Source organism: Zeugodacus cucurbitae, chromosome 5 (assembly GCF_028554725.1).
Source record: "Zeugodacus cucurbitae isolate PBARC_wt_2022May chromosome 5, idZeuCucr1.2, whole genome shotgun sequence".
NCBI classification, from domain to species: Eukaryota; Metazoa; Arthropoda; class Insecta; order Diptera; family Tephritidae; genus Zeugodacus; species Zeugodacus cucurbitae.
This window is the reverse complement of record NC_071670.1, coordinates 4,324,746-4,339,080: the sequence shown is the minus strand read 5'-3', so window position 1 is coordinate 4,339,080 and position 14,335 is coordinate 4,324,746. Positions and strand designations below refer to the sequence as shown.

The 14,335-nt window shown below is 36.1% G+C and overlaps 1 protein-coding gene across 6 annotated transcripts in view; it reads right to left on the bottom strand.

Annotated features, from left to right (window-relative positions):
• The window catches only part of LOC105208565 (ELAV-like protein 2), a 92,108-nt gene that overhangs the window by 28,709 nt on the left and 49,064 nt on the right, over positions 1-14,335 (bottom strand). Inside the window, exon 1 of one of the 6 annotated variants that reach the window (XM_011178487.3) lies at positions 7,360-7,873. The exons of 1 other annotated variant lie outside the window; for it this stretch is intronic. The gene's annotated coding sequence lies outside the window, so the exon portion shown is untranslated. Of the gene's footprint in view, positions 1-7,359; positions 7,874-14,335 lie in introns of those variants that run through there. 4 more of the 6 variants (XM_011178486.3, XM_029038076.2, XM_011178489.3 and 1 more) reach the window with 4 other exon arrangements.

Sequence of the window (14,335 nt, the reverse complement as noted above, 5' to 3'; positions counted from 1 at the left end):
GCTTACATGCAATCAAGACCTATATATTTCATAACAGCATGTGTCTCACATTTGAAACGTCAAGCCAAGTGCGATTATTGTGTGCAATTAAAATTTTCATACTCCTACCAATCTTTTCTCATTTCTCTACCTTGACCTTTTCAAAATATTTTGTCGCCGCTGGCACTATTTTATTTCGCCTTTTCCGTTTGTTATGATATTGTGTGTCAGCTGACAAAAAACAGCTTTACTTAGACACGCCTATATTTATATAGATATATTTATGAATGCATAAAAAATATAGAACACATCTGGAGCTAACTTATCACACTGACAACCAAACATATGTACATATATGCTTAAAAATCACACAAAATATGTGTTTCAAGGAACTATTAGACATTATTTAATAAAAAATTATAAAAATTTTCATATGGACACACTCTAAAGCTTCTGCAAGAGATCATGAAACATGGTACAAGATATAATAGTAGAAACTATATTTTTTTGAAAAATTGCAGCTTAAAAGTGGAAATTCGACCTAAAAACACATAATCCCACATCTCATCTCGGAGGAATTGAAGAACGGCTTCTGTTTAAGATCACCGAGAGATCACAGTATCTATAAAACATAATTTGTTGAACAATTTTAGCTTAAAAGTAGAAACACAGCTTGAAACGACAGAAAAACATCTAATATCTCAAGAACTGCTGCGAGAGTTCATCGAAAGATCAGACAAGATAGTAAAGAATAGAAAACATATTTCACTCATGAACTGTTTCAGCGAAAGATCACAGAACATGCTACAAGATATAGAAAACCTATTTTTTGCTCCAAAATAGAAACACAGTCTGAATTAAATCACAAAATCCACATAAATGCCTGTACAACAAACACAACTGTGAAAAATCTAAAGATCCTAACGAAAGGCAGAAAAAATAAACGAAAAATACACTCAAACAAAAAGCTGTCACAGAGAAAAAAACGCACAAAGGTGTTGCATAAAAATGAGGTCAAACACATGTTGACTGAAGTGTCAATTACGAAAACCACCGTCCTACAAGCCACATCCTTTTCTAAGTGACGTTACATGCAAGAATCTTTGCTATACTGTTTACATATTTTGCGTGTTTCTTTTTTCCTAGACTGCTGCTATCTCCAGCGCTGACTTCATTTTATCATTATTTCTGAAATTATGCGACGCTGCGACTGCAGTCTACGCGTTGGGTTGCTCAAAAAATGTGGTACTTTGTTGCAATTTCAACACACAACAACAAGCGGTTAACCCTTCTGTGTTTTTTCTTCAAGCTGGTAAGTCAACAAACACGCTCTTTTTTCTTATTTTTTTCTGTTCTTTTCTTTTTCCGTAAATATTTTTATGTGTCACTTCAGCTTTTGTGTTTGATTTTTCACACTTCTCTGAGGTGACTGCATTATGTTTATCAGCTTGCTGCTAGTAACTGACTTCAGTCTAGCTTTTCAATTCTTTTTATCTCAAATTTCTTTCAACACACTTTATTTTTGCTCACATTTTGCCTTTAGTGTTCCCCCTTGTTGTGCTTATCTTCCCTACAAAGTGCCATCATCTTTCGTTCTGTTTGTTTACGTTCGTTGCTTGCCGTGTTTACGTTTTCGTTACTCACATGCGCGTCTGCTTTATTCGTTGTTGTTTTTGATGTGAACTCTAATGCCATGCACTTCATTTGTTTGCCGCTTTGCTCCTTACTGTTTCCGCAATTTTATTCACCCATTAATTGTGACTTTCTTGCATATGTTCTCAAGGATCTGTGCATGGAACACAGGGATGACTGCTGACACACCATCGGCACATGAATTATGTTTTTCGCCACAGAGCTTACTTATATTTCACATTTTCCTCCTGCATAACGTATAATTCTTTTTGTTTATTCCATTTCTCATATCCTTCGGAGTTTTCCCGTCCCCTCGCCATTGTTTTTGCTTCCCGCTTGCGTTCATTGACCTCACACACTGCCCGAGTGTTTTTATGCTGTCGCAGCAAGTCTGTAACTTTGTTGCACATTCTGTTGTCTGTCGTCTCTTTGCATTGTCGTCTCTAACATTGCAACTGTGTCGCTGTGGCTGGTGGTATAGCAGTGACTCCTTGGTATATCTACTGTCAAGGTGGTGGCTTTACAGTGGCATGCTTTTAAGCACTTGAACGTACAACCAGCTGTTTCAGTGACTTTAATATGAGTTAATGATTCGCTAATAAACGTCTGTATGGCTTAACGAAGTGGAAGTCTTTTGAAGCATGCAAAGGTTTGTGGTTCCAAGATTTCGATGATTTGGTTATAATTATGATATTAAGCCATCTTTGGAAACTAGACAGTGGGGTGTGTTGGTAAATTAGATTCATCTCATTCGTCTCAAATTAAACAATAGCTCACTAAAGCCACCACTTAAGATCACAGAACACTGTAGAAGTTTAATTGAATTTCCAAAAATCAAAAGTTTTCCATTTTCAGCTCACGTGTGAACCCGACATTATAAACACTACATACAAATGCCATAAAAATACACACCATCTAACTGTTACATTTCAACTGCCATTTTCCAAGCACATTCACTTTGCCAAGACTTTTCCACAAACACATTTACAAACATACATATGTATGCATGTCCTTAGCGCAGGATATTTATAGCTTTTCAAATGGCTATAAGGTTGCTTTCACAACAAACATTCGTACACACATTGGATACAATGTAAAAATATTTCATCACATGTATTTATATACAGTGAGCGATCAATAATACTGAATAATTAAATGGCAGACAAAAAGAGAATATATATAAAATATAAAAGCAGAAAATTACGCTAGAGGAAGTGAGCTTATTTATAGATCAGGATATGCGAACATTGGCAGAGATATATGCTGAGGAGAATTTAAATTTGATGAGAAAGAAGTATTCTTAGTGAATTAAAGTAAGGACATTTATTTATATTTGAAAATTTAAAAGTTAATTTTGGTAAACAAGTGAGAAAGGCTTGAGAAGCATTAAAGCCGATCAAACAGAGGTATATTATCTTTTATATGAGAATAAAAAAATTAAGTTTTTACTAAAAAATCTCATATGGATTAGAATTAGTTTGAATAACTCTTTAATTTATGGTAGTGAATTTAAAATAGGCTTGAGAAACTGTTGGGAAATATATTGAGGTTAGAAATCAAGATTGATTCAATCTCTTAAAAGTAGACTATATACATAGATGAAAAAGGTATGGAAATGTTTGAGAATAACTAGAAATAGATTTGATAAGAATACAATATCGATATGCTTATTTTGATTTTGAATGATGAAATGGTACTAAATTAAGCTTCAATTAAAGTGATAAAAACTATAAAAATTTTTCAGTACTTCGTAAATACTACTTATAAACACTACAGTTTACTTTAGATGTTGAGAGGTTATTCAAATTTGTTTGAGAATGACTTGAAAAGCGTTTGATAAAAGTCAGAGAATAACCATTTTATTTATATCTAAGCTGAGGGAATTTGAGAGTATCCAAAATAGAACAAACAAAATAAAAAATAGAACCAATTTAAGAATGTCATTAGACCGTTTTTAAAACTATTTGTATTGAGACAATTTTACGGGATGGTCTTAGGAAAGGATAGGTGACAAAAACGGTGTATTGTCAGAGAAAAACGTTCTGAATGGTTTGAGAAAAGTTTGAAACTCTATTGAGAAAGGCTTGAGAAATTGTTGGGAAACTTGTGTTTTGCTATTTATATATACAAATCTTGGTGAAAAGGCGGAAAAGTTACAAATCGGTTTTCAGAACATTTGCGACTCAATTGAGTATGTCTTGATGACCCCCACGTTTAAGTATGTTAAAAACATATGAAAAAATTAAATGTGGTATCAAATGGAATATTGGTCTGTGGACCAGTGGAGAAATGTTTGAGATTAATTTCCGAAACTCTTGAGTAAACAAATTGTTATTTTGTCGAAACTTTTACAATGGTTCAAAGACCAATTCTGAGAAATTGTTTCGAAACTTATTGAGAATAAAATATACCAATTTGATGCTGAGAAACGTTTGAGATTCATTTGAGAAACTATTGAGTATAAAGACCGAATGAGATTCATTTCCGAAACTCTTGAGTAAACAAATTGTGATTTTGTCGAGACTTTTACAATGGTTCAAATACCAATTCTAAGAAATTGTTTCGAAACTTATTGAGAATAAAATATACCAATTTAATAGTGAGAAACGTTTGAGATTCATTTGAGAAACTATGGAGTATAAAGACCGAGATTTATCGCACCTTTTATAACAGTTTATATATCAATTTATATACTCATACAAACGCCAAACCGCTTTTTACTGTAAATAGTAAATTTTCCAACAACTTTTGGGCGGTGTGCCTGAGTACCTTCTCAGCCCCTCACCTCAGCGCAAATGCATGCCAACAATGAAATATGACAACATTATCACAAAATAGTTGCTGGCATGACAAGTCACCGTGTTTTTTTTTATTTTTGCACGTAATGGAAAAGCAAAAAATTACAAAAACAATAATAATAACAAAAGCAAAAAGCACACATGCCAAGCATGACAAAGCAGGCGGAGAAGGCAAGCGGCCAGGAAAGCCAACGCCTGCCTGCCGTGCTGCTTTAATATTTAATAGTAATTTACGTGTTTTTGTGTGCTGACAGCGTTTATTTTTCCGACATTTCATTGTAATTTATTTTCGTTACACGCGTTGTTTTTGCACTTTGATTCTCTGCCATTTTTTATAGCCAAAAAGGACGCCAAAACAGCAGCAAAAATATGTTGTCATAATTTATTGTTGCTTTTGTTGCGAAAGAAAAAAAAATGTTTTTTTCGAGTTTCTGGCAACCACTAACGGTAAAACTTTTGCTATTGCTTCACTCACATACAAATTTTCACATTTTCATGATCCTTTTTGCACATTTTTCTCCTACTCGAAGGCGAGCAAAAAATGCTTTCTATGCTTTCCTAGGCAACAGAAAGCATTTTAATTTCTGTTTTTGCTATTTTCATTGTTGCTGCTTTGCTTTTAGCCCGGCAGACAGATAGTTTCCTTGTCGCCGCCAACGGCAAACAGGCTGCAGGCAACTCGAGCCCACCACCACCCGGCAGTGCCACAGCACCCACACCACGTCGCAATTCTAAGCTTCAAATTCACTACCCACTCCCCCTCCCGCCACAACTAAATACGTGTATACTCGCTGTATACATACGGCCTTCCACCCACTTCACTGCACTCGCTTGGCCGTCGCTTTTGCTATTTCTATTTTCGGGGTTGAATTTTATTCGCTCATAGCTTTCCTCTTTGCTGTCTGTTGTTATGGTTCATATTGATTATATTTCCCCCCAACTACAATAGAAGTGGTGGGGGTGTACGTTTGGCAAGCTGGTGTGAGTTGAGTGGCTCGCCAGCTATCTGTCAGCTTGTGTGTTTGTAGAAGCCGGTCTACGTGTTTTCGGCGCTGCACTAGTGGGTGGCTGTTTGTGGCGAATTTTTTGTTATTACTCGTTGAATAGTGTATAAGTATTGCCAGCAAGTATATGTGTATGTGTGTGTTGTGGTGTACTGATTTTGTTGGCGTTGTTTTGCGGCTGCCTAGGCGTTTAGTTAGCGGTAGAGCGCATATAAAATGGAATAGAAATTGCGAAAATAACAGGAAAATGGAGGAAAGCAAATATAAATGCTCGAAGAATAATTGCTGGAATATTTATTTATTGAAAATGCTTACATTTCTGAGAAATTCTTTAAAACTTTTAGAATTTTGGATTTCGAAATTTTTTAATTTCGTGGTAGTTTTTCATCTTTGATATTTTTAAGATTTATGTTATTTTTTTCAATTGTAAATGTTTGAAAATTTTTTTATTTTGAAAATTTTTAATTTTTCGTTGCTTTTTAATCCTTGAGATTTTTAAGAATTATGCCGTTTGTGTTTTTCGATTTTAAATTTTTGAAACATTTGAAAAAATTATTGACAAAAAATAAGTTTTTGAATTGGGATTTTATTATTTTTAAAAATGAATATTTTTAGTCTATAAAATTTAATTTTTGAGATTTATATGTTTTAACTTTGTGATTTAGAATTTTTTTATTTTTTTTTTTATATAAACCGAAAAATTCAAAATATTTAAAAACTTCACTAATTTTAAGAATTTTGAAAATTAAAAAAAATAAAAATTCAAAATTACATATTTTCAAATATTAAAAAATCTGAAAATTTGAGAATTTCCTATTGTATATTAAATTATATTAAACATAGAATTTTTCAGCTCTTTCTTTTCATACAAAATTTTAACCAATCATTCAATCATATTTCCCTTCGTCGTTATTCTGCCCCTCAATATTCCCTCCTCATTCTCTGACATCAACCACACCTATACTCGCAAGCTGAACTCTATTGCTTGTCTGCTAATAAAACTCGTGTGTTATTACTCACATTTATGTCTGTGCGCCATGACGCCTACAAATATGCAATAGCATTTACTGATGGACTAAGATTAATTGCATTTTAATATGAAAGTGTCTGAAGGATTTTTTTAATACTTTCACACATGGGTAGGAATACACGTAGGGAGGGTCAGCCGATTTAATTGCCGTTATAAATGCGAATTTAAAGGGTGTGTTGAAGTTGAAATTGGTTGAAATGTGATTTGTGTTATGAAATAAAATGTTTAAATTTTTATATAATTTGATTTAAAATTATTTTTTTTAACTTTTTTATTAAAAAAAAATATTTTAAACAAAAAAATACAATATTTAAAAAAAATATTTCAACTGTTTTTTAATTTTTTTAAATTCAATTATGAAATTTATTTCAATTAATTTTGACTAATTATTTCTTAATTTTTTTGTTTAAAATTTTTTTTGGCATTTTTTTTAACATTTTTTTTGGCATTTTTTTTTAACATTTTTTTTTTACTAATTTTATATTACTTTTTGTTCTCTTCAATACGAAGAGTAATAATTTTCCGGTATTTTCATAAACTTTTCCGGCTTTATCTGTAGTAATATACCAACAAAATCACTCTAGAAAACAAATTTCAAGTTTTTCGCAAATTTTTCTAATTGAAAAATGTCGGCAACTACACCTTTAATGTTGTAGCACAACGCCTTCACACACGCCCAAAAATCAGCCACAGATTTATGTATATCCTTTCTGGTGCGTAAAACTTTGCAATTAACCCAAATGTATACGCAGGACACTGGGCGCTTCGCTTGCAATGCGTGCAATATACTTTTGCCTAGCAGTGTTAGTGTATCTGTCCGTGTGTGTGTGTGCGCTTAAAAAAGTGTGGGTGTGCCACTTTGTTATACTAGACAAAAATTTTTCAGACACAAATACATAGACATAAATATACTTACAATGTTTAAAACCGAGCTTTTGTACACAAACTATTCGAAACTATTCAAAAAACTAAGAAAAGTTTCAAATAACACAAAATATTGAAAGTTTTTTGTTTCTTTGATTTGATTTGATATTATATTTGAAATATATATGAGAATATATTGTTTTTTATATATTTTATTTTGCAGGTGCAGGAGTCAAAAAATCATAAATGAATGTTCTCGAAAAACGAACCAACGAACTAACGAACGAACGAACGAAAGCAACGAACGAACACGCACGACTGACAACAACGATGATCCTTATGGTTTGCCGATTACTGACGATATGCCAGAAGCTAGCGCCAGGACCTAGTCGCCAACGTCCTGAACGCCTAGACAAGCGTCCAATTTGCAAAGCAGCAGCGCATTTAGCATAACAAGTGCTCAGCGAGCGGTCATGCGTGAGCGCGAGTACCGGGAGAGCTGTTGAAAAAACACTAGCTGCGCTACTCACACATAGGGCTGGCAAGCAGGTGTGCTAGCACCTTGGAAACAACCCCTGTAGCAACAGCAAAGCGCTTAGCACTCAGGAGAGAGCACGGCTCTGCCTGGGTGAGCGCACTGACTCATGTTAGGCACAACAGCTGTGCTTTTACTGTTAGCGCAGCCGTTGCATCAGCTTAATAGTACGACAACAGCGCGAGTACAGCGCTGCTAGCCAATTGACTGTTAAAGCTCCACTCATAACAGCAACGCACTCTCTCTCTGCCAGTAACGCGCACTTGCGTCAGTTTTGATAAGCGCAAATCTAGTTGGAAAAAAGGACACGTCGTTATAAGGATGTAACTATTGCTCTGCAAACTTATCGTCAACAGAATCTCACTCTCATTTTCTAACAAACGCTGTCTCAATATGATTTGATTGTTCTCTCTCTCGCGCTGTAAATATTTTCACTCTTTATATATTTCCCTATATACAGCAGCATATATTATTCAAGCGGCGCACCCAAAACTAACCCTCAATTAGATGCCATGCAATTGAGCGCCGGAGCCACCGGAGCTTGTATGCCATTACATGGGATTACAAGGACTCAACGACAGCTAGCGGCTAGCACTGCAAAGCGTGCCTGGATGTAACTACATACACTAGTAAATAGATATACACACACGCAGCTACTTAGTTGTGTATTGAGTATGTGTGTGAGCTTCGGTTGCTGCTGACAGCAGCCGGCAAAGCCAACTTAAACCGGCTGCAGAGCACAGCAGGAGCTGCGAGGAAGATAGTAACGCAAAGGGGACATAAAAGACACATTAGGATTGATGTAACAAAGTGGGCAAACCGGATGCGGAACCAGCAAAACCGAAAGGCGTAAAGGGGGAGGAAGGGCCGAACTGGAAGCGATAGATAACCGGGCAGCAGAGTTCGAGAAAGGGTGAGTAGGATGATGGCATGGGTGGTGTATAGTAAGGGTGTCAAAGCTCAGCGGCAGCAGATCGCAGCTCGTGCAATGGGCTGCAAGCAAGCAAAGTCTAGTGTGGTCAGCTAAAGCTGCAGGCAGGCAGAGCAGCGCTGGCGATGTAACCGCTGGATTGCAGCAGCGGCGGACGAGCTCGAGCTCGCACTTTAAATCGGAAACAATAAAGCCAAGCGCCAACGATGCCGCGCTGCGGTCGGCGGTTGAGGGCGACGATTAATCGTTGTTGTTGTTATGTGGCAGCAGCCGCTGTCACTGCCAACCACTGGAGCTTCTTCGGTGTCCGCGCTCGACTGCATTCAATGCTTCATATGGCAGCTGCGCTTGGCTGACTGTCACTGGCACAACTGAATGCGCTTGGATAATTTCGTCCAATGGATTTTCAAGTGTTTGCCACAAATGTGTATACCGTAATGCAAAAAACCATTGGATACCAACACAATACCGCCAGCAGCTTTGGTCCACACAGAAATACTCGTATCCAAGCGCTTTGTAATTGCAAACCCACTCACCACCAGACCCAACCGCCGCCTTCCAGCTCTCTAAATTTCTAAATTTCCCATCAACCGCCATCTTTGTTATGGCTTTAAAGCCGTAGCTTAAATATCCACACACTACCGACAGTCGGCACATCAAAGGCGCCCAGCAAACGCCGACTTGCAGCCTCATTTCCTTTGTCCATCACGCACACGAACGCACGTCTCTTCACGTATCAAATTGTTATTCCCCTTTCTTTTTGGCACTATTTTCGTTATTATTAGTACCTTGGGTGCTATTATTGATGTAAAAAGTGCAAAACTACAACAACATAACGGCAAAAACAACTACGAAGCGTAAAGTTTTCGTTTGAAAAATGTATTGAGTGCAGCGAATATTGATTCATTGTGTGGCGAAAAAGTTATGTTTTTGCTGTTGTAGTGTTGAAAAGTTGTACGTTCACTGGAGCGAACGAGGGGAGCTGCAGAGTTTTGACATGATTTTTATTAATAGTTGCGAAATTTTGCTAGCGAGCGCATATATTGCCACTTTAACGAAGCGCAAGTCATTCACCTTTAGTCTACTTTTGGGGGCGCAATTGGTGGGGTGATTTGCGTGAAGTTGAAAAATTGTGTATTAAAATTTTAAACTATTAAAAAAAATTAAGAAAATATGAAAAAATAATATTTCATGATTTGAAAATCTTAAATAGAAGTTTAAAATTTGAAAATTATTTTTGTAAAATTTAAAAAATAAATTTAAAATAAATAATAAATGTCAAAATATAATAAAAAGTTCAAAAGCAAACTTAAAAACTCTAAAATTATGGTTATAATTTAAATTTTTTTTATAAAAATCAAAGAAATAATAATTTTAAATTTTTTTATATACAAAATTAAAAAAATATTGAAATATTTAAAAAAGTCACAATAATATAAAATCACAACTTGTGGTTCATTTCCAGATTCTATAACAAATCGAACGCACCCTTCTCTCCATACACCTCATTTACCTTAAAAATATATATTAATCGTTAATTAAAAACCCAGTTTAGAAACGTTTAGAGTTCCTCTTCCCACCTTTTTTAGGGCAATACTCTTCATTCCTTCTTTCTCTACTCTTCATTTTCATTCACACATTTCCAAATTTTCTCCGCGCTCCGAAATGTCAAACTTTGACTCATGAATATATGGATTTGATTTTTTTCATCAACGGAATTGATTAAATTTCAAACCACCAGCCAGGAAAACTTGCATAAAATTTCGCAAAGTATTCGCGGAATATAGCACATGTCAACTGATTACAAGTGACAGTGACAGCATGCGAACAGATGTGACAGCTTCATTAGCATAGAATTGTCAAACGAAAAGCATCAAATATGAGTTAGAGAAACAGCGAAAAAGAAAGAAAGAGAGAGAAAAAAGAAAACTGCAACTACCGTTTGCCTACCTTAAGGCGAACATTTTAATAGGATAAACGTTTCGACAGTGCCGTCAACTGTCTCGAAATAACACCGAAATAATATGGCAGCTTTGGAAAATATCAAATTACCTGCTGCACGTTTGGGCGATTAAATGAAGATGTGGCAAACAAATGTCTATGGAAACTCGTTTCTCAGCCTAATTATATGCTAGAACAACCCTTTGCTGTTGCAACTCTGCTGTGCTGATCAACTTTCTTCACTTCTTCAGCGCATTCTTTTTTCTATTCTATTTGTTGTCATGAAAATGCCGCCATATGTCTTCATTAGTGCTGCAACGGCACATTTTCAACGTCATATATGACAAATGTCAAAATAATTTTTTTAATGGAGAAATTTTGATTCGAGAAAAAAAACTGAATTTATAGCGCTTTGGGGCGCAGTAAAAATGTAAATTAGGAAAAACACATGGCGGTTTGCATTTGTTATCTATTCGAAAACTAGTTTCGCAGGCGATCGGTTAGGCTGGACTTGTTGTAACTGCAGTTGAGCCGAATGGAGAACCGAAATTATGTATATCAGCAAGGTGAGACAAGACAACTCGTGTTACAAGATGTATGACGAATGGACTACAATCACCAAGGAGCAAAAAATTAGACATTAACCGCTTTATCTATGGAATATACTTTTGACAGATTACTTTTTGTAGATTATCTGAAGCAGGCTGAACAACTGAAGCGTTACAAAAAAGACCGCGAATCTGGAAAATATAAGGCGCTGAAACCTTTCGAAGCTCAGAATTTTTGGAAATTTTTCTCAGAAATATGAAGTAGCTGTCGGAACACGAATATTAGAGGTTTGTTTTTTGAAGAAAACGCTTAAAATAAGGAAACGGAACGAAATTAGATAGGCAAGCGAGCTGGGAAATTGGATTGAATTCGATTTCATATATTATTAAACTTCGGTAAAGATGTGTACAGCTACTGGCGTACGCCGATGATATTGATATCATTGGAAACAACACCCGCGCCGTTAGTTCTGCTTTTTCCAGACTGGATAAGGAAGCGAAGCGTATGGGTCTGGTGGTGAACGAGGACAAGACGAAATATCTCCTGTCATCAAACAAACAGTCAGCGCATTCGCGTCTTGGCTCCCGCGTCACTGTTGACAGTCATAACTTTGAAGTCCTCTCTCGACGAACAAAAACCTAACTCTACAAGTCTCTCATCATTCCCGTCCTACTTTACGGTGCAGAAGCGTGGACGATGTCAACATCCGATGAGACGGCACTAGGAGTTTTCGAGAGAAAGGTTTTGCGGAAGATTTATGGTCCCTTAAGAATTGGCAACGGCGAATACCGCAGACGATGGAACGATGAGCTGTATGTGTTATTCGACGACATAGACATAGTCCAGCGAATAAAAAAACAGCGGCTACGCTGGCTAGGTCATGTTGTTCGAATGGATGAAAGTGCTCCAGCTGTGAAAGTATTCGATGCAGTACCCGCTGGTGGAAGCCGAGGAAGAGGGAGACCTCCACTCCGATGGAAGGACCAGGTGGAGAGGGACCTGGCTTCGCTTGGTATAACCAATTGGCGCCAAACTGCCAGAAGGAGGGATTCGTGGCTATAACCGCGTAAGCGGTGTCTACGCCAGTCAAGAAGAAGAAGAAAGATGTCATGACCTCGGACAACGATTTGGACGTTAGCGAAAACATAGATATTTCGAATGATGTCAAGTAGACGAGACGCTGGACAAATACTATTTGAAAACTAATGAATTTTTAGCTGTATTATCAGTCCGAAAAGATCATGGCAACTCTTTAGCCAGCTTAATATGAACTATGGCTCGTAGATGTCACATTCGGTTTACCAAAAGTAAGTCCGTTTGAGAAAACGACTGTCTTAGCACCATGATTGGTATTCTTAAGCGAAAGATCTATATGAAGACAAATATAAATAAGCAAATAGAAAATAAAAGATCGACAATTTTTGGTGCCTTATCCTATTTTTAGTGCATGCACATAATTTTCATCGGCAAAACAACCCCGAAAATAGAGACACACCCCTCTTTTTAAGACACTATGTGCATGTGTACATAAAGTATGATATTTAACGTGTAAACATTTATAAGAATAGGTAGATATTATGTCTAGATATATCAGTACATAGCTAGATATGATATTTGTATTTATTTTTGTATTTATAATTTTGTATTGTGTCATAAATGGTATCAAACCATATACAAGTATACCTATAAGTATGATAAACTAGAGATAGATATCGAATGACCTATTTGATGAAGAAAATTACATTTTTTTTTTTTCAAAATAAAATAAAAAAAGTAATCCGGAAATGTTGGGACTCAGGTTTAAACCAAAAAACGGGATCCCGAAAATTCGTTGTTTTTTATGAAAAATTTTAAAATTTCAAACCCGAAATTTCGGGATTGGTATCAAATGAAACGCGGAATGACGCTCGAAATCAATCTTGTGGAAAAAATAATGAAAATAATTTTAATGGAAATTTTCAGCAACCAAATTTCGGGAATTTTTTCAAATGAAGTCCATAATACATAAGGTTGTAGGGTGATACCTTCATATGTTTAGAGAGGAGTGCCATCATTTGTAAATTCTCACAACTATTTTATAGAGGATGTAATAACTTCTATGCGTCCAATTTAATCGGATTACGTAAAACGGCAGATAACAAAAGTAATGTATGTAAAAAAGAGAACAAAACTCGCAATACAACAACAAGCATTTAAAAGACTGTTGCCTACACTTAGGCGCTGGAGAAGCCAAATTACCTTACGTGCCCTACCAGCACAATCCACTGACAATGGTAACTTCCCTGCACTTTTCTGCTACATTCCCCTCCCTGCACTTTGCGAAAATACACAACAACAACAATACAGTAGCCATATTTACAGCGAAAATTTATGAGCGTAACGACTTATTGACATCGACTAATGTTTGGTATTTTTCGGTGCCGGCTTACCTTTTCATTGTTGTTATTGTGTTTTGCGCTGTCACAGAGTTCATTGAACTCGCTGGCGCTGATATAGCGGTATTTTTGTGCGATTTTTTTTTTGTTTTTGCTTTTTGCACATATGATGGCATGCTTGGCTGTATGTGTGTGTGTGGCATGCAACAAAATGCAGTTAATTAAGTGCGCAAGCGACAATGCAACAACGACAACAGCAGTAACGGTAAACAAAATACTTTTTTTTTTGTTTTTTGTGCGACTTTTGCCCAAAAATGCGAAAGCGGTGTGAAATAAAATGACATTTGACAGCCTCTAGGCCTACAGGCAGTCATGCGAGCACCAACAACAACAGTCACAACAACAACAACACAAAACTCAGTCACACAAAATAAACTGTGTCGCGTGTCGCCTGCCTTTTGTTGTTGCCGCTGCAACATTCAAGTGTCAATGCACTTTTTTCACAAAGTTTTTTTGTTTTTCTTTTGTTTTTTGACTGCTGAGTGACAGCAAATGACAACACATCATTTTTGCACTAAATTATGGGGAATGTCAAATTTCCTTTGCAATTTTTCTTTAGCTAAAAATTTTCATTTTTTTTGTTTTCAATATACCCCAACTGTTAAAACCCTCTACAATGTCATTCTTCCAAACCGCA